Source organism: Salvelinus sp. IW2-2015, linkage group LG4q.2 (assembly GCF_002910315.2).
Source record: "Salvelinus sp. IW2-2015 linkage group LG4q.2, ASM291031v2, whole genome shotgun sequence".
NCBI classification, from domain to species: Eukaryota; Metazoa; Chordata; class Actinopteri; order Salmoniformes; family Salmonidae; genus Salvelinus; species Salvelinus sp. IW2-2015.
The window spans coordinates 24779855-24800461 of record NC_036843.1 but is presented as its reverse complement, the minus strand read 5'-3'; the positions used below and the strand labels follow the sequence as shown (position 1 = coordinate 24800461).

Below are 20607 nucleotides of genomic sequence, written 5' to 3'. Positions count from 1 at the left end.
GTGATTCCATACTTTTTCCATTTAAGAATGATGGAGGCCACTGTGTTCCTGGGGACCTTCAATGCTGCAGAAATGTTTTAGTACCTTCCCCAGATCTGTGCCTCGATGCAATCCTGTCTCGGAGCTCTACAGACAATTTCTTCAACCTCATGGCTTGGTTTTTGCTTGACATGCACTGTCAACTGTTGGACCTTATATAGACAGGTGTGTGCCTTTCCAAATCATGTCCAATCAATTGAATTTAACACAGGTGGACTCCAATCAAGTTGTAGAAACATCTAATGGATGATCCATGGAAACAGGATGCACCTGATCTCAATTTCGAGACTCATAGCAAAGGGTCTGAATACTTATGTAAATAAGGTATTTCTGTTTTTTATTTGTAATTCTTTTGCAAAAATGTCTAAAACCCCGTGGGGTATGCATAGATTGATAAGGGATAAAAAAATATAAAAAATACATTGTAGAATAAGGCTGGAAAATTCAAAGGGTCTGAATACTTTCCGAAGGCACTGTAAGTAGACCAAACTGGCTCTATGTTTTTGTTCATCCAAATAGCACAGAAAGCATTTTTCTTAATTTCAACAGTCAACTTTGAAAATAGGAATGTGGCATGTGTTAAATCATCGATTTTTGCCGTTCAAGAGTATTACAGCATAACAACAGTATACCAAACATATCAAACTAACAGGTGAGAGGCATGTTGATGAAGATCACCTGTTGGGAAATTAAGGGGGGGAGAAAACAGAGAAAGAGAGAGAAAACAGATGTGTTTTTCAACTACAGGGAACCATTTTAACTGAAATAGAAGCACTGCCTTGTAGTCTTCCACTGTATCTGTCAGATAGAGCTTTACTAAATGTCTCCAAGCATAATGCCCTATAATGCAGGGATATTGCACTGAAAGACTTGCCATAAGTGTGTATGACCACCTTATAATGTCTTATTAACATCTCATAATGATCATGATTAAATACCTCACCTGCACAACCCCAATGACATAAGTGAGGCTTCCCTCAATGAAGTGTCTGTCGATGAACACTCCGAAGGCAAAGCAAGCTCCGCTGTGGCAATCAATCAACTCTCCTATGAACCAGGGGCCTGAAGAGAGACAGAGGGTGAGTAGACGGATACACACACGGTGTGGACAGACGCACACAGTCTGTCCCAGTCGGCTTGCTTCCCCTTGGCCCTAACCCAAGATGTTTGCAGATCTAAAGGGTCTGGATAGGTAGTTTAAAGGGACTGGATAGGTAGTTGTAGCAGGATTACAGGTTTACACATTACAGATCTATAAACATTGAATGGGCAAGGGTTAGGGAGCGAGTTGAGACCGGCTGACGGGGGAGAGACAGGTAGAGTTTAATGGATGGTTGTCCTCTGGACCCAGTAGGAGACTCACCTAAGGCAGTGCAGAGGTTGAAGAGCTTCAGAGTAGTAAAAGGTGTCTGCTTTACTGACCAGGTGCAGGGACAGACAGGCCCAAGACGACAGACCTGAAGACACTTGGAGACACAGGAAAACAGTATATATTTATAGTATAGTATATATTCTATATATATTATAATTAAGTCTATGGTTTGATATAGCAGTCTGACTGAGCAGTGGTAGGCAGCAGCAGGCTCGTAAGCATTCATTCAAACAGCACTTTCCTGCATTTACCATTAGCTCTTCGCAATGCTTGAAGCACAGCGCTGTTTATGACTTCAAGCCTATCAACTTAGGCTGGCAATACTATAGTGCCTATAAGAACATCCAATAGTTGTCAGGACCCGGTGCGAGAAACAGTCACTAATAATTGGCAGAACCCAGAAGATGAGGCAGACACAGCAGTACTAGAGATGGTGGTTTAATAAAAAATAGATATCTTCCAAAATACAAAAGAAAATCCACAAAGTGGTAAAAACAGCAAGGGAAAAAACAAACCTCAAAAGACCAATCCAAAAATAYACGAGAACAAAACCAGAGAACCTCTGGAAAATCCAACAAGAGAAAAATGTTCACAAAGGCTGGGGCTGGGTGCTAACATACAAACACTGAGCAAGGAACTAAGGAACACACAGGGTTTAAATACTAACAAGGGAATGACTTTCAGGTGCAAACAATAATTAGGGCAAGAGGTACAAAAGGTACAAAAGGTACAAAAAAGGTGCAAGGGGGACATCTAGTGAACAAAACCAAACAGTCCTGGCCAAAACCTGACAATAGTCAAAGGTATATGAAATACAAATGGTATAGAGAGAAATAGTCATATAATTCCTATAGTAATTACAACCTAAAACTTCTTAACTGGGAATATTTAAGACTCATGTTAAAAGGAACCACCAGCTTTCATATGTTCTCATGTTCTGAGCAAGGAACATAAACGTTAGCTTTTTTACATGGCACATATTGCACTTTTACTTTCTTCTCCAACACTTTGTTTTTGCATTATTTAAACCAAATTGAACATGTTTCATTATTTATTTGAGACTAAATAGATTTTATTTATGTATTATATTAAGTTAAAATAAAAGTGTTCATTCAGTATTGTTGTAATTGTCATTACTACAAATATATACAGTGGGGAGAACAAGTATTGGGTACACTGCCGATTTTGCAGATTTTCCTACTTACAAAGCATGTAGAGGTCTGTCATTTTTATCATAGGTACACATCAACTGTGAGAGACGGAATCTAAAACAAATATCCAGAAAATCACATTGTATGACCAACCAGTAAGAATTCCGGCTCTCTAAACCTGTTAGTTTTTCTTTAAGAAGCCCTCCTGTTCTCCACTCATTACCTGTATTAACTGAATTAAATAAACATAGGACAACCATGCTCTCACCAAGCTTTAAGAAACATATGGTTCTCAGAACGTTATGTGCTAGCTGGGATTGTATGAATTGCAAAAAATAAAAGATGTAACATACAGTTGAAGTTGGAAGTTTACATAAACTTAGGTTGGAGTCATTAAAACTTGTTTTTCAACCACTCTACAAATTTATTGTTAACAAACTATAGTTTTGGCAAGTCGGTTAGGACATCTACTTTGTGCATGACACAAGTAGTTTTTCCAACAATTGTTTACAGACAGATTATTTAACTTATTATTCACTGTATTACAATTCCAGTGGGTCAGAAGTGTACATGCACTAAGTTGACTGTGCCTTTAAACAGCTTGGACAATTCCAGAAAATGATGTCATGGCTTTAGAAGCTTCTGATAGGCTAATTGACATCCTTTGAGTCAATTGGAGGTGTACCTGTGGATGTATTTCAAGGCCTACCTTCAAACTCAGTGCCTCTTTGCTTGACATTATGGGAAAATCAAAAGAAATCAGCAAAGACCTCAGAAACAAAATTGTAGACCTCCACAAGTCTGGTTCATCCTTGGGAGCAATTTCCAAACGCCTGAAGGTACCACGTTCATCTGTACAAACAATAGTACGCAAGTATAAACACCATGGGACCATGCAGCCGTCATACCGCTCAGGAAGGAGAAGAAGAAGAAGAAGAAGCCACTGCTCCAAAACCGCCATAAAAAAGCCAGACTACGGTTTGCAACTGCAAGTGGGGACAAAGATCGTTCCTTTGTCCTCTGGTCTGATGAAACAAAAATAGAACTGTTTGGCCATAATGACCATCGTTATGTTTGTAGGAAAAAGGGAAACGCTTGCAAGCCGAAGAACACCATCCCAACTGTGAAGCACTGGGGTGGCAGCATCATGTTGTGGGGGTGCTTTGCTGCAGGAGGGACTGGAGCACTTCACAAAATAGATGGCATCATGAGGTAGGAAAATTATGTGGATATATTGAAACAACATTTCAAGACATCAGTCAGGAAGTTAAAGCTTGGTCGCAAATGGGTTTTCCAAATGGACAATGACCCCAAGCATACTTCCAAAGTTGTGGCAAAATGGCTTAAGGACAACAAAGTCAAGGTATTGGAGTGGCCATCACAAAGCCCTGACCTCAATCCTATAGAAAATGTGTGGGCAGAACTGAAAAAGCGTGTGTGAGCAAGGAGGCCTACAAACCTGACTCAGTTACAACAGCTCTGTCAGGAGGAATGGGCCAAAATTCACCCAACTTATTGTAGGAAGCTCGTGGAAGGCTACCCGAAATATTTGACCCAAGTTGAACAATTTAAAGGCAATGCTACCAAATACCAATTGAGTGTATGTAAACTTCTGACCCACTGGGAATGTGATGAAAGAAATAAAATCTGAAATAAATCATTCTCTCTACTATTATTCTGATATTTCACATTCTTAAAATAAAGTGGTGATGCTAACTGACCTAAGACAGGGAAATTGTACTTGGATTAAATGTCAGTAATTGTGAAAAACTGAGTTTAAATGTATTTGGCTAAGGTGTATGTAAACTTCCGACTTCAACCCTATGTTAGCAGTTGATGTTATTCTTCAATAACACAAACCCCAAAGCAAATAAGGGGGAGGAAAATAGGTTTATTCAAATAGGACAAATCATGCTTGGAAGTAGATTGTAACAATCTTCGTTGGTAGAAAGAGAGGAGGACCAAAGAGCAGCGTGGTAAGTGTTCATGATGAATATTTAATGGAACAAAACTGAACACTGAGATACAAAACAATAAAGTGAACGAACTAAACCGAAACAGTTCCGTGTGGAACACACAGACACGGAAGACAACCACCCACAAAACACAACAGAAAACAGGCTACCTAAGTATGATTCTCAATCAGAGACAACTAACGACACCTGCCTCTGATTTAGAATCATACCAGGCCAAACGAAAAAACCAACATAGAAAAACGAACATAGATAACCCACCCAACTCACGCCCTGACCATACTAAAACAAAGAAATAACAAAAGAACTAAGGTCAGAACGTGACATAGATGTTCATTCTCCCTGTCCTCAGTGATGCTCTCCAGAGATTCTCTCCAGTGGTTCTCTCCACAGAACAAAGGGACAGCATGTAGTTTTATAACCCAGCCCTAGCCTGTGTTTGACCAATTAGAATTCTTTGCAATAAAACTAGCCAATGGCCAAATAACAAGTATCCTATTTCAGAAGACATATTCTTACACATATCACATAAAATAGATGACATTGCACACCATTTTTGGGGACCCATTTTGGCTCGGCTTTCAAAACTATTGGCTGAAATTATACAAAACCTTTATAACGCATCTTTAAGAATGAAAACAACAAGTAGAAAAAAGTAATGTTGTCGACAACAAATTGCCTATAACAGACAATACATGTATTTATCAACATGAGGTTATGTAGAATACTATTAGATGTAAAATCCCTAGAGTTGACATTTTCACTGTATAAAATGGTTGAGAACAATCCTTTTCACACAGGTAACAACCAGCTTGATATTATCAAGGTTGATGTGACAGGAGTGTCTGGCAGATCTCACCTCTGACAGAGGGCGCAGGCAGGAACCTGAACGCCACCAGCACCCAAATATTCAGTAGCATCACTACCAGAAAGGCTACCCGGGCCTGTAGACAGACAGTACAAATGGTACTGTTACAGTATATGAGTTTAAAACTCCCGGAGCACAGCTAGTCAGTCCTGGTAAAGACATGGTTGGTTAATGTTAGAGGACCTCATGGTATGAGTCCTACGACCATGCTTCAGGACTACCTGGCCTGATGACTCCTTGCTGTTCCAAATCCACCTGGTCGTGCTGCTGCTCCAGTTTCAACTGTTCTGCCTGCAGCTATGGAACCCTGATCTGTTCACCGGACGTGCTACCTTGTCCCAGACCTGCTGTTTTCAACTCTCGCTCTACCACACCTGCTATTTCGACCTCTGAATGCCTGGCTATGAAAAGCTAAGTGTCATTTACTCCTCATGTACTGATCGGTTGCACCCTCTACAACTACTGTGATTATTATTTGACCCTGCTGGTCATCTATGAACATTTGAACATCTTGGAGAACAATCTGGCCTTAATGGCCATGTACTGTTTGAATCTCCACCCGGCATAGCCAGAAGGGGACTGGCCACCCTTCAGAGCCTGGTTCCTCTCTAGTTTTTTCCTCGGTTCATGCCTTTCTAGGGGGTTTTTCCTAGCCACCGTGCTTCTACATCTGCATTGCTTGCTGTTTGGGGTTTTAGGCTGAGTTTCTGTATAGCACTTTGGGACATCTGCTGATGTAAATACATTTGATTGATTGATTAGAAAAGCGGGTCAACAACTGGAAGGTCAGCAGTTCGAATCTCAAGTCTGACTGGAAAATCAAGTATTCTTCCTTGTGTTCTTACCAGGAAGTAGTGGTCAGTGAGCAGGATACAGGACTAGAAGAAACCGAAGCTGGGGGACAGGTCCTCTTGCAGAGTGAAGAGCTGTTCTCGAACCGCCGACCGCCCTGCCACGTCCTAACACACACAGGTGCACACACAGGTGCACACACATGCACACACACACACAAAATAAGAGGCTGCATATTATCACCTGAACACAGACAGAACTAATATTCCAAAGATCTCAGTCATTTATTTCTACAGTGGGCTAAATCAGGGTCACACAGAGTGTTTCTTGGTAGTCTTAAACAAATCTACATTGAAACAAATGTATACACCTCACACACATGGTTCTGCTTAAAAACAGATGACACCTGTACCATGTCAGATTTTGAGTTTTTGAGTTTGCATACCAATATTACACTTTATATACATCACAGAAGACTGAAATACAACAAAACCCTTTGACATAGAAACATAGAATTTTCAGCTGTTAAAAAAAAGAAAAGTTTATTAATTATAAAAAATTCTAATAACATTCCACCCTTGAGGCCACTAGAGGGCGATTTGGTCACTGGACTGCAGGAAAGGGCTACCATCAAAGGGATAATTATAGTCTTATATACAGTAAAATATGTTTAATATGATTGTTACCTCCAGTTTGACTGTGACAGTGTGCAGCCCAGTGAGGTAGCGCGAGGGGTCACATGGCACTACATACATGGGGCCCCTAGCCGACCGGACTTTACCCAACTCCACTCCGTTAACAGTAACTTGAATCGCTGTGACTGGGGCATCAGAGAAGGCCAGAGGTGACCAGGGTCACAGGGTTATGATCCTGATGGGACCAGAGACACCATGGTTATGATCCTGATGGGACCAGAGACACCATGGTTATGATCCTAATGGGACCAGAGAGACCAGGGTTATGATCCTGAGGTGACCAGAGAGACCAGGGTTAGGATCCTGATGTGACCAGAGAGACCAGGGTTATGGTCCTGAGGGGACCAGAGAGACCAGGGTTAGGATCCTGAGGGGACCCGAGAGACCAGGGTTATGATCCTGATGGGACCAGAGAGACCAGGGTTAGGATCCTGAGGGGACCAGAGAGACCAGGGTTATGATCCTGAGTGGACCAGAGAGACCAGGGTTAGGATCCTGAGGGGACCAGAGAGACCAGGGTTAGGATCCTGAGTGGACCAGAGAGACCAGGGTTAGGATCCTGAGGGGACCAGTGAGACCAGGGTTATGATCCTGATGGGACCAGAGAGACCAGGGTTAGGATCCCGAGGGGACCAGTGAGACCAGGGTTATGATCCTGATGGGACCAGAGAGACCAGGGTTAGGATCCTGAGGGGACCAGAGAGACCAGGGTTGGATCCTGAGGGGACCAGAGAGACCAGGGTTATGATCCTGATGGGACCAGAGAGACCAGGGTTAGGATCCTGAGGGGACCAGAGAGACCAGGGTTATGATCCTGAGGGGACCAGAGAGACCAGGTTTAGAATACAGTACGACATAGGGAAAGGTCATCAAACACATCTGCAGAGACAGGGGGAGCCAACATGAAAAATGTCTGTCCACCTAACAGGTGACCTGACAGATGTGAAGATGGAGAGCAAGGTGGACTCCCTGTAGCATGAGGTATAGTGGCAGGTCTATCACAACATCCTGAAGAGGTCCCAGGTGCTGGAACGCACCAAATGGATTGACATCTGCTGAAAGCATGGTGACTAATAGAAGCTTCCTCTCATATCCTCTTACATGTATTCATTTCTTTAAAGAGGAAAACAAGAAGGTCCTATTAACAGGGTTGAGGGATTGTGTATTTATCTTCGACATATTCTTACACATATCACATGAAATGGATGACATTGTAGACACACTCAGGCAAAAATGACATGGTTGTTATAACAACCATGACACTTCCATAGTTACCAGATAGTAACTTGTTTCATGAGGTATTCTAACTTTTAGAAGTTGTTCTTTGTCCATAACATATCCATATGGGATTAAATGGAAATGCTGTGTTGTATGGGGTGTTGGCGTTAGCGATACAGTAACAAGGAGAGCAGAGAAACCAGATTGACTCAATAGAAACTTAACCCACAAACATTCTTCTGTTACCTAATCACCCCTCGCAACCACACACACACACACTATTGTTACCTCATCACCTCTTTCACCCCTGGAGGAGGGGAGATAACAGTTGAAGTGGTATAGTGGCCAAACCAGATGGACTGGTTGCAGCTGTGGCTCTCAGTCCTGAAGGATGTACACAGGTCTATCTGAGTCTGTCATGTATGGAGTTGCATAAAGACATACTGTAGTTATTATGCAAATAGGCTGTACGCAGGGGTGGGCAATTCCAGTCCTCGGGGAGGCTGGTCTCAGATGTCCCACAGGTGAAGAAGCCGGATGTGGAGGTTCTGGGCTGGCGTGGTTACATGTGTTCTGAGGTTGTGAGGCCGGTAGGACATACTGACAAATTCTCTAAAATGACGTTGGAGTGCGGCTTATGGTAAAGAAATTAATATTCAATTATCTGGCAACAGCTCTGGTGGACATTCCTGCAGTCAAAATGCCAATTGCACGCTCCCTCAAAACTTTAGACATCTGAAATCGGTTACAACGCCGAGCTGCAGTCAGGTCAAGACCCTGTTGAGGATGACGATCACACAGATGAGCTTTCCTGAGATGTTTAGTGCAGAAATTGTTCACTTGTGCAAACCCAGTTTCATCAGCTGTCCGGGAGGCTGGTCTCAGACGTCCCACAGGTGAAGAAGCCGGATGTGGAGGTTCTGGGCTGGCGTGGTTACATGTGTTCTGAGGTTGTGAGGCCGGTAGGACATACAGACATGGCATTCATTGTGTTGTGTGACAAAACTATACATTTTAGAGTGGCCCAGCAGAAGATGCACCTGTGTAATGATCATGTGGTTTAATCCGTTTCTTGATATGCCACACCTGTCAGGTGGATGGATTATCTTGGCAAAGGAGAAATGCTCACTAACAGGGATGTAAACAAATTTGTTCTCAAAATTGGAGAGAAATAATATTTTTGTGCCTATGGAACATTTCTGGGATCTTTTATTTCAGCTCATGAAACATGGGACCAAAACCTTACATGTTGCATTTATATTTTTGTTCAGTGTGGTTACAACAGTGTTCAAAGTCTTACAACCTGTTAATAACAGTATTATCTCGATGGCTGGCTCGCCTGGCTGGTGCAAACTTTGCTTTGTCCATGCATGACAGTACAGCACCCAATAAGGCAACTAACTGGTCTGTCTGTGACCGCATTCAGTGTAGTTTTTTACATGATAAGCCACTACTACTAGGCAATCGGGTTACTTAGCTACTCGCTAATAGCTGTCACCCGTCCCTGCCAGTCAGTGCCAATTGACAGTGACAGTGACAGCCCTTAGCTAGCCAGTTAGCATTTAGATAGAAAATCGAGTAAGCAGCTGGATCCACTCTCCTGCACGAATCAGAATATGTTATCCAATTCGCCGCCGGGTTACGGAGGAAAACTGGTCCTACTACGAGCCTCCTCTCCATCCCAGCCTTTCCGCACAACACCGGCCGCTAGACAGCCGTACACTGCGTTGGGGGTGTTATAGCTCTCCAGCACCCAGGAAGCTAAGCACGCCAGAGCCAGTCCGACAAGAGCTAGCGCTCCGAAGAGCTTGGGCATCCTGTAGTGATGAGAGAGCGGTGGGAATCAACTGGACAGAATACTGCCAGAACTGGCGAGAGCGACATGAACACACGGTAGGCTAGCTACATTAGCTACTAGCTGGCGTTCAGACCGTTTGATTTCCATTGGCGATCATAGCTAGATCAAGCTAACTGTTACACACGAAACGACTCCTCTCAGATTATGTTTTGAGGTAGCTAAAAGGAAATACAACAGAGTTGTATACTGTACTGTCTTGTGCATGGATACGTAATCGATTAGTGAAATCCGGGATCCTGGGGACGTCTTGCACTTCTGAAAATGTATGCACAAATAGATAGGTGTAAGCACCGTGAGAAAACCTAGCACATGCTCATATAACAGGTCAGCAATAATCAAGTGGCAAGAATTTGAGGTAGATGTAATTGTTTGGGATTGGCTCCAAAAACTATATGAGCAGTTTTGAACATTCTCATCAAGCTCCTTTGAAGTATTTACCCCTAAACAATATATTTATTAGCTGTCAGCAAATGTTCAGTGAATAGTGGTTGTTAATGCAATAACTCTTAAAATTGTGATAAAGAGACAATACCAAAGCACACATGATATTGTGCAGAAGCATGTTGCACCAAAATCTACAACGCTGTCATATCTGGATTTTCATTGATGAAAACAATTACATGAAAATACACCAGAATAGAATAGAGGAGGTGAAATTGTAATATGATGTTTGCAAGACCTAGTAACAGTAACTAAAGTCCGGGAACTTCCTATGGAATATTGGGCGCGGCCATGCTCATGAAACATAATTACACTTGCACTAGCGCTTTAAATCACGAATGATTTTACATAGCGAGCTGTTGCGAGGGGGATATGATCGTGAACGAGCGCGCAGTCAGGCTGGCTGATACCGTTAGTCACGTCAGGAATCTGCAGCGATAGAGAGAGAGAGAGAGATGCTGAGGTGACAGGGAGAGAGAAGGAGAAAAGGGACGATTAAATCAAACTCATTATGTCACTGCTGAATTCACATGTCTGTTTGTAAACCTCAGCTGCAGAATCAACGTTGCATGCATAACGCGCCCGCTATTGAATTCCACTCAATGTCTCAACATTCCATCAAGACAAACATAGAGGATTATTTGTAACCACACCCGGCTCCTTTCGGATCAAGGATTGGAGCGGTCAAGGTATGGACACCGCTGCTATGCAAACGGATACTGATAGATAGCTAGCTAGCTAACGTTGGCTGACGTCAACATGCACGAATGCAGTAGGCCACTTTAGCTACATTTTAAAAGGACTGACGCAATGTATCATCGCTGCCAAGGTCGCTCCATAACTAGATGCATCAAGATTATATTTTAGAACGCAGTTTCCCCATAGCCTTAGTAGGTTGATTATCTTTATGCTAACCAATAGCTAAAAGAGGCACTCTAGTATAGCCCGTGTTTGCAATCAATGTGCGTGTACGCGCAATCGTAAATCTGCTGTAGCAACGCTAGGCTAGCTACGCAGCTTTGTAAAGCAACAACACAGGCGCGGTGGTTACACGTTGTAACACACCAATTAGTTAGTTATATAGTTATTACATTGTAACAGCTGACTGTTACTAGAGGGAATTTATATCGTGCATTGTCGTCATGACATTTTTATTCTGGTAATCAAATCAGAAGCGTAGTGCTAGTGGATATATTTGTCTCGAGCTTGTTCGTTGGCGGTATAGCAGCCCCAGTATGACAGACAGCCATTTCTGTCAACAGACATTATTTTTGACAGTAACTTCATAGCGTTGTTTCTAATCAATCACTCACGTCATATTATGGTTATGTTAAACTGACGTGTGTGTGTGTGACTATGACTATGTCTGTGTCTGTGTGTGTGTGTGAGGGAGAGAGAGAGAGAGGGAGTACTGTAGCTGCATAGTCATGTGTGGTACAGACAATACTTCATTCATAGCTTGACATGGCATATAAGGATGTTAGCCATTACATGATTTTTATGCCATGTGATTCAAGATCCAGAGCAACTCATTAGTTGAGAAGAATAGCTTATCAACAGGCAAACTTTACAGTACAGAGTCTCACATACGATCAATACATTCTTTATACAGTAATTGAGCAATACAGTAGTCTGCAAGTACTTTAGGGAGGTTCAGATATTGAGAGACAACCCCAACATCATTCACTAGTATCATGCCCACTCACTCCTGACTATCATCATGCTCTGAGGGGAGGCTCCATGGCTAGGCTCCAGGGCTAGGCTCCAGGGCTAGGCTCCAGGGCTAGGCTCCAGGGCTAGGCTAGGCTCCAGGGCTAGGCTAGGCTGCAGGGCTAGGCTCCAGGGCTAGGCTCCAGGCTACCTCCAGAGCTAGCTCAGGCAGGCTCCCAGGGCTAGCTGCACATCTACTTTTCCAGTGTTTAATTGCTATTATGTAATTACTTTGCCACCATGGCCTATTTATTGCCTTACCTCCCTTATATTACCTCATATGCACACACTGTATATATACTTTTTCTACTGTAATTATTGACTGTACGTTTGTTTATTCCATGTGTAACTCTGTGTTGTTGTATGTGTCGAACTGCTTTGCTTTATCTTGGCCAGGTCGCAGTTATAAATGAGAAGTTGTTCTCAACTAGCCTACCTGGTTAAATAAAGGTGGGGGAAAAAATAGGCTCCCTGGCTTTAAACAGAGAGATGACTGAACAGCCAGGCCCAGGCAGCAGCAGCTAGGGAATCAGACACTCCTTTAATCTCCAGAGGTCAGCATCCCAAATGGCACCCTATTCCCTACAGAGTAGAGGTTGACCGATTTATGATTTTTCAACGCCAATACCGATACCGATTATTGGAAGACCAAAAAAAGCAGATACCGATTAATCTGGCATTTTTAAATTTTTAATATATTTTTGTAATAATGACAATTACAACAATACTGAATGAACACTTTAATTTTAACTTAATATAATACATAAATAAAATCTATTTAGTCTCACATAAATAATGAAACATGTTCAATTTGGTTTAAATAATGCAAAAACACAGTGTTGGAGAAGAATCTAAAAGTGCAATATGTGCCATGTAAAAAATATATTGTTTAAGTTTCTTGCTCAGAACATGAGAACATATGAAAGCTGGTGGTTCCTTTTAACATGAGGCTTCAATATTCCCAGTTAAGAAGTTTTAGGTTGTAGTTATTATAGGAATTACAGGACTATTTCTCTGTATACCATTTGTATTTCATATACCTTTGACTATTGGATGTTCTTATAGGCACTATAGTATTGCCAGCCTAATCTTCCTAATCTTCAATGTTCTGTCATAATTATGTACAATTCTGGCAAATTCATTACGGTCTTATTTAGGAAGAAATGGTCTTCACACAGTTTGCTTCGAGCCAGGTGGCCCAAACTGCTGCATATACCCTGATGCGAATGCGCTTTTGTTAAATCATCACTCGTTTGGCGAAGTAGGCTGTGATTCGATGATAAATTAACAGGCACCACATTGATTATACGCAACGCAGGACAAGCTAGTTAAACTAGTAATATCATCAACCATGTGTAGTTAACTAGTGATTATGTTAAGATTCATTGTTTTTTATAAGGTAAGTTTAATGCTAGCTGGCAACTTACCTTGGCTCCTTGCTGAACTCGCGTAACAGGTGGTCAGCCTGCCACGCAGTCTCCTCGTGGATTGCAATGTAATCGGCCATAATCGGTCGTCCCAAAATGCAGATTACCGATTGTTATGAAAACTTGAATCGTCCATGCCGATTAATCGGTCGACCTCTACTACATAGTGCACTACTTTTGTCCAGGGTTCATAGGGAATAGGGCACCATTTGAGTCACCCATAGAGGAGGACGTCTCTGGTCCATTAGACCAGGCTGAGGCTGCTCTAACCCACTAATGAATTAGATTAGCAAACATTGGAGGTGTTTCCCCTAGTTTAATGACTCCTATTTACCGTGTTGACTTGACACATGTTTGTGTGTGATGGGGGAGGCAAATGTGTGTGTGTGTGTGTGTGTGTGTGTGTGTGGTGCAACATACAAGCCCCACACACACACACACACACACACACAGCCCCCACACACACACACCACACACACACACACCACACACACACACACACACACACACACACAACATATACAGCCCCCACACACACACACAGCCACACACACAGCCACCACACACACAGCCCCAACCACACACACACACACACACACACACACACAACACACACACACACACACACACACACCACACACACAGACACACACACACACACACACACACACACACACACACACACACACACACACACACGCACACCACACACACACACACACACACCACAACCACACAACACACACACACACACACACACATTTGCCTCCCCCATCACACACAAACATGTGTCAAGTCAACACGGTAAATAGGAGTCATAAACTAGGGGAAACACTCCAATGTTTGCTAATCTAATTCATTAGTGGTTAGAGCAGCCTCAGCCTGGTCTAATGGACCAGAGACGTCCTCCTCTATGGGTGATCAAAGTGCCTATTCCCCTATGAACCCTGGACAAAAGTAGTGCACTATGTAGTAGAGGTCGACCGATTAATCGGCATGGACGAATTCAAGTTTTCAAACAATCGGTAATCTGCATTTTGGACGACCGATTATGCCGATTACATTGCAATCCACGAGGAGACTGCGTGGCAGGCTGACCACCGTTACCGAGTTCACAAGGAGCCAAGGTAAGTTGCCAGCTAGCATAAACTTACCTTATAAAAAACAATGAATCTTAACATAATCACTAGTTAACTACACATGGTTGATGATATATAGTTTAACTAGCTTGTCCTGCGTTGCGTATAATCAATGTGGTGCCTGTTAATTTATCATCGAATCACAGCCTACTTCGCAACGAGTGATGATTTAACAAAAGCGCATTCGCATCAGGGTATATTGCAGCAGTTTGGCCACCTGGCTCGAAGCAAACTGTGTGAAGACCATTTCTTCCTAAATAAGACCGTAATGAATTTGCCAGAATTGTACATAATTATGACGAAACATTGAAGATTAAGAATGTAGGCTGGCAATACTATAGTGGCCTATAAGAACATCCAATAGTCAAAGGTATAGAAATACAAATGATACAGAGAAATAGTCCTGTAATTCTATACTATAACAACCTAAAACTTCTTAACTGGAATATTGAACTCATGTTTAAAAGGAACCACCAGCTTTCATATGTTCTCATGTTCTGAGCAAGAAACTTAAACAATATATTTTTTACATGCACATATTGCACTTTTAGATTCTTCTCCAACACTGTGTTTTTGCATTATTTAAACCAAATTGAACATGTTTCATTATTTATGTGAGACTAAATAGATTTTATTTATGTATTATATTAAGTTAAAATTTAAAGTGTTCATTCAGTATTGTTGTAATTGTCATTATTACAAAAATTATTAAAAATTTAAAATGCCAATAATCGGTATCTGCTTTTTTTGGTCTTCCAATAATCGTATCGGTATTGGCGTTAAAAATCATAAATCGGTCAACCTCACTCTGTAGGAATAGGGTGCCATTTGGGATGCTGACCTCTGGAGATTAAAGGAGTGTCTGATTCCCTAGCTGCTCGCCTGGCCTGGCTGTTCAGTCATCTCTCTGTTAAAGCCAGGGAGCCTATTTTTCCCCCACCTTTATTTAACCAGTAGCTAGTTGAGAACAACTTCTCATTTATAACTGCGACCTGGCAAGATAAAGCAAAGCAGTTCACACATACAACAACACAGAGTTACACATGGAATAAACAAACGTACAGTCAATAATACAGTAGAAAAAAGTATATATACAGTGTGTGCATATGAGGTAATATAAGGAGGGAAGGCAATAAATAGCCATGTGGCAAAGTAATTACATAATAGCAATTAAACACTGGAAAAGTAGATGTGCAGCCTAGCCCTGGAGCCTAGCCCTGGAGCCTAGCCCTGGAGGCTAGCCTGGAGCCTACGCCTGGAGCCTAACCCTGGAACCTAGCCCTGCAGCCTAGCCCTGGAGCCTAGCCTGGAGCCTAGCCCTGGAGCCTAGCCCTGGAGCCTAGCCCTGGAGCCTAGACCGACTACCCTGCAGCCTAGCCCTGGAGCCTAACCTGGAGCCTAGCCCTGAGCCTAGCCTGCAGCCTAGCCTAGCCCTGAGCCTAGCCTAGCCTGGAGCTAGCCCTGGAGCCTAGCCCTGAGACCTGCCTAGCCATGGAGCCTCCCCTCAGAGCATGATGATAGTCAGGAGTGATGGGCATGATACTAGTGAATGATGTTGGGGTTGTCTCTCAATATCTGAACCTCCCTAAAGTACTTGCAGACTACTGTATTGCTCAATTACTGTATAAAGAATGTATTGATCGTATGTGAGACTCTGTACTGTAAAGTTTGCCTGTTGATAAGACTATTCTTCTCAACTAATGAGTTGCTCTGGATCTGAATCACATGGCAATAAAAATCATGTAATGGCTAACATCCTTATATGCCATGTCAAGCTATGAATGAATATCGTGTACCACACATGACTATGCAGCTACAGTACTCCCTCTCTCTCTCTCTCCCTCACAACACACACAGACACAGACATAGTCATAGTCACACACACACACGTCATCGTTTAACATAACCATAATATGACGTGAGTGATTGATTAGAAACAACGCTATGAAGTTACTGTCAAAAATAATGTCTGTTGACAGAAATGTGCTGTCTTCATACTGGGGCTGCTATCGCAACGAACAAGCTCGAGACAAATATATCCACTAGCACTACGCTTCTGATTTGATTACCAGAATAAAAATGTCATGACGACAATGCACGATATTAAATTCCTCTAGTAACAGTCACTGTTACAATGTAAAACTATATAACTAACTAATTGGTGTGTTACAACGTGTAACACCGCGCTGTGTTGCTTTACAAAGCTGCTAGCTAGCCTAGCGTTGCTACAGCAGATTTACGATTGCGCGTAAGCACATTGATTGCAACACGGCTATACTATGAGTGCTTTTTAGCTATTGGTTAGCATAAAGATAATCAACCTACTAAGGCTATGGGGAAACTGCGTTTCAAATATATCTTGATGCATCTAGTTATGGAGCGACCTTGGCAGCGATGATACATTGCGTCAGTCTTTTAAAATGTAGCTTAAAGTGGCCTACTGCATTCGTGCATTGTTGACGTCAGCCAAGTTAGCTACTAGCTATCTATCAGTATCCGTTTGCATAGCAGCGGTGTCCATACCATTGACCGCTCAATCCTTGATCCGAAAGGACGGGTGTGGGTTACAAATAATCCTCTACTGTTGGTCTTGAATGGAATGTTGAACACGTGATGAATTAACTACGGGCGCGTTATGCCAGCAACGTGATTCTCTGCAGCTGAGGTTTACAAACAACATGTTGAATTCGCAGTGACATAATGAGTTTGATATCTATATAGTTTCGTCCTTTTCTCCTTCTCTCTCCCTGTCACCTCAGCATCTCTCCTCTCTCTTATCCTGCAGATTCTGACGTGACTAACGGTATCAGCCAGCCTGACTGTCGCGCCTGATCCGATCAATCCCCAGTCCAACAGCGCTATGTAAAATCATCGTGATTTAAAAGCGCTAGTGCAAGTGTAATTATGTTTCATGAGCATGGCCGCGCCAATATTCCATGTTTATTTACTAGGGAAATCCACTTAGTTACTGTTACTAGTCTTGCAACATCATATTACAATTCATCCTCTATCTATTCTGGTATTTTCATGTAATTGTTGTTCATCAATGAAAATCCAGATATGACAGCGTTGTAATTTTGTGCAACATGCTCTGCACAATATCATGTGTGTTTGGTATTGTCTCTTTATCACAATTTTAAGAGTTATTGCATTAACAACCACTATTCACTGAAATTTGCTGACAGCTAAAAATATATTTGTTAGGGGTAAATACTTCAAAGGAGCTTATGAGAGAATGTTCAAAACTGCTCATATAGTTTTTGGAGCCAATCCCAACAATTACATCTACCTCAAATTCTTCCACTTGATTATGCTGACCTGTTATATGAAGCATGTGCTAGTTTTCACGGCTTACACCTATCTATTTGTGCATACATTTTCAGAAGTGCAAGACGTCCCAGGATCCCGGATATTCACTAATCGATTACGTATCCATGCACAAGAAGTACAGTATACAACTCTGTTGTATTTCCTTTTAGCTACCTCAAAACATAATCTAGAGAGTCGTTCGTGGTGTAACAGTTAGGCTTGATCTAGCTATGATCGCCAATGAAATCAAACGTCTGAACGCCAAGCTAGTAGCTAATTAGCTAGCCTACCGTGGTGCATGTCGCTCTCCGCAGTTCTGGCAGTATTCTGTCCAGTTTGATTCCACCCGCTTCTCATCACTACAACGGAGCCAAGCTCTCAGGAGCGCAGCTCTTGTCGACGGCTCTGCGTCGCTTAGCTTCCTGGGTGCTGAGAGCTAATACACCGCAACGCAGTGTACGCTGTCTACGCGCCGTGTTGTGCGAAAGGCTGGAATGGAGAGGAGCTCTAGTGAGGACCATGTTTCCTCCTTAAACCCGGCGGCGAATTGACTACACTATTCTATTCGTGCAGAGAGTGATCCAGCGGCTTTTTACTCCTCATTTCTATCTAAATGCCTAACTCAGCTAAGCTGTCAACTGTCACTGTCAATTAGCACTGACTGGCAGGACGGGTGACCAAGTATTAGCGAGAGCTAAGTAACCATTGCTATATAGTAGTGGCTTATTTAAAAAACTACACTGAATCCCGGTTCACAATGACAGACCAGTTGTTGCCTTATTGGGTGCTGTACTTCATGCATGGACAAAGCAAAATTTGCACCAGCCAGGCGATCCACGCATACAAACGATAATAAAAACTGTATTTAAAAACAGGTGTAAGGACTCTTGACACTTGTAACCACACTGAACAAAAATATAAATCACATGTACGCGTTTTTGGTCCCATGTTTCATGACGAAATTAAAAAGCCAGAAATTCCATACACCAAAAATATTATTTCTCTCCAATTTGAAACAAATTTGTTTACATCCCTCGTTAGTGAGCATTTCTCCTTTGCCAAGATAATCCATTCCACCTGACAGATTGGCATATCGAAAAACGGATTGAAACCACAATATACATTACAACCCAGTGCATCTTCGCTGGGCCACTCTAAAATGATATATTATATTATTTGTCACAACAACACAATGAGCCATATCTGTATGTTCTACCGGCCTCACAACTCAAAAAACCATAACCACGCCAGCCCAGACACTCCACCATCCGGCTTCATCACCCTGGACGGTCTGAGACCAGCCATATGCCGGACAGCTGCATGCAAACGGTTGCACAACTGAACAATTCTGCACTAAACATCTAGCGAAAGCTCATCTGTGTATCGTCATCCTCCAGCAGCCTCCTCGCTCCCCGCTCCCACCAGCTACCCACCCACACAACAAGGAGTCTTGACCTGACTGCAGCTCGGCAGTTGTAACATTTTCAGATCGTCTAAAGTTCTCTTGAGGAGCTCGCAGATGCAACATATCGCATTTGGACTGCAGGAATTCCACCAGAGCTTGCCAGATAATTGAATATCATTAATTTCTTACCATAAGCCGCACCCTCCAAACCATTTTTTATAGAATTTGTCAGTTGTCCTACCGCTCACAACCCTCAGAACACATTAACCACCCAGCCCAGAACCTCCACATCCGGCTTCTTTCACTTTGTGACATATCTGAGACCAGCCTCCCCAAGACTGAATTTCCCACCCTCCGTACAAGCCTATTGCCATAAAACTACAGTTAATGTCTTATGCAACTCCATACAGACAGACTCAGAATAGTAAACCTGTTAATCCTTCATACTAGAGCCACAGCTGCAACCAGTCATCCTGGTATTGGCCATAACCACTTCAACTTATCTCCCCTCCTCCCAGGGGTGAAAAAGGTCCAGTTGAACCTGTGTAACAATAGTGTGCAACATAACCTGCCCCGTGTGTTGGTTCAACTCAGGGTGATAGTAACAAAGATGTTTGAGGGTTTAATTATTAGTCCAATCTGTTTCTCTGCCTCCTTGTACTGTATCGTAACCCAACACTCCATACAACACAGCATTTCCATTAATCCCATATGAATTGTTATTGGACCCAAAGGAACAACTTCTTAAAAGTTAAATACTCCATGAAACAAGTTAATGTACTATCTGAACTATGGGAATTTCAATGGTTGTTTAACAACCATGCATTTTGCCTGAGTGTTCTACAATTTCATCCATTCATGTGATATGTTAAAAATTATGTCGAACGATAAAACGAAAAAAAACACAATCCCTCAACCCTGTTAAAAACCTTATTCTTGTTTTCCTCTTTAAAGAAATAATACATGTAAGAGATAATATAGGAAGCTTCATATATTCACCAGCTTTTCAGCAGATGTCAAAATCCATTTGGTGCGTTCCAGCACCGACCTCGTTCAGGATGTTGATAATCTCCACTATAACCTCATCTAAGAGTCCACCTTGTCTCCTCATCTTCACATCTGTCAGCTCACCTTTAGTAGATTGATCGGACCAACATTTTTCATGTTAGGCTCCCCCCCCTTTTTTTTTTTACCTTTTACTGCCCCAGAT

At 42.3% G+C, this 20607-nt stretch overlaps 1 protein-coding gene and 1 pseudogene across 1 annotated transcript in view; one reads left to right on the top strand and one right to left on the bottom strand.

Moving 5' to 3' along the window:
* Positions 1-480: 480 nt before the first annotated feature.
* On the bottom strand, positions 481-9924 carry LOC139027650 (transmembrane protein 62-like; annotated as a pseudogene).
* An 882-nt stretch (positions 9925-10806) lies between these two features.
* The window catches only part of LOC111963066 (tau-tubulin kinase 2-like), a 64939-nt gene continuing 55138 nt past the window's right edge, over positions 10807-20607 (top strand). Inside the window, 1 exon segment of the mRNA XM_070443302.1 lies at positions 10807-11096. The gene's annotated coding sequence lies outside the window, so the exon portion shown is untranslated.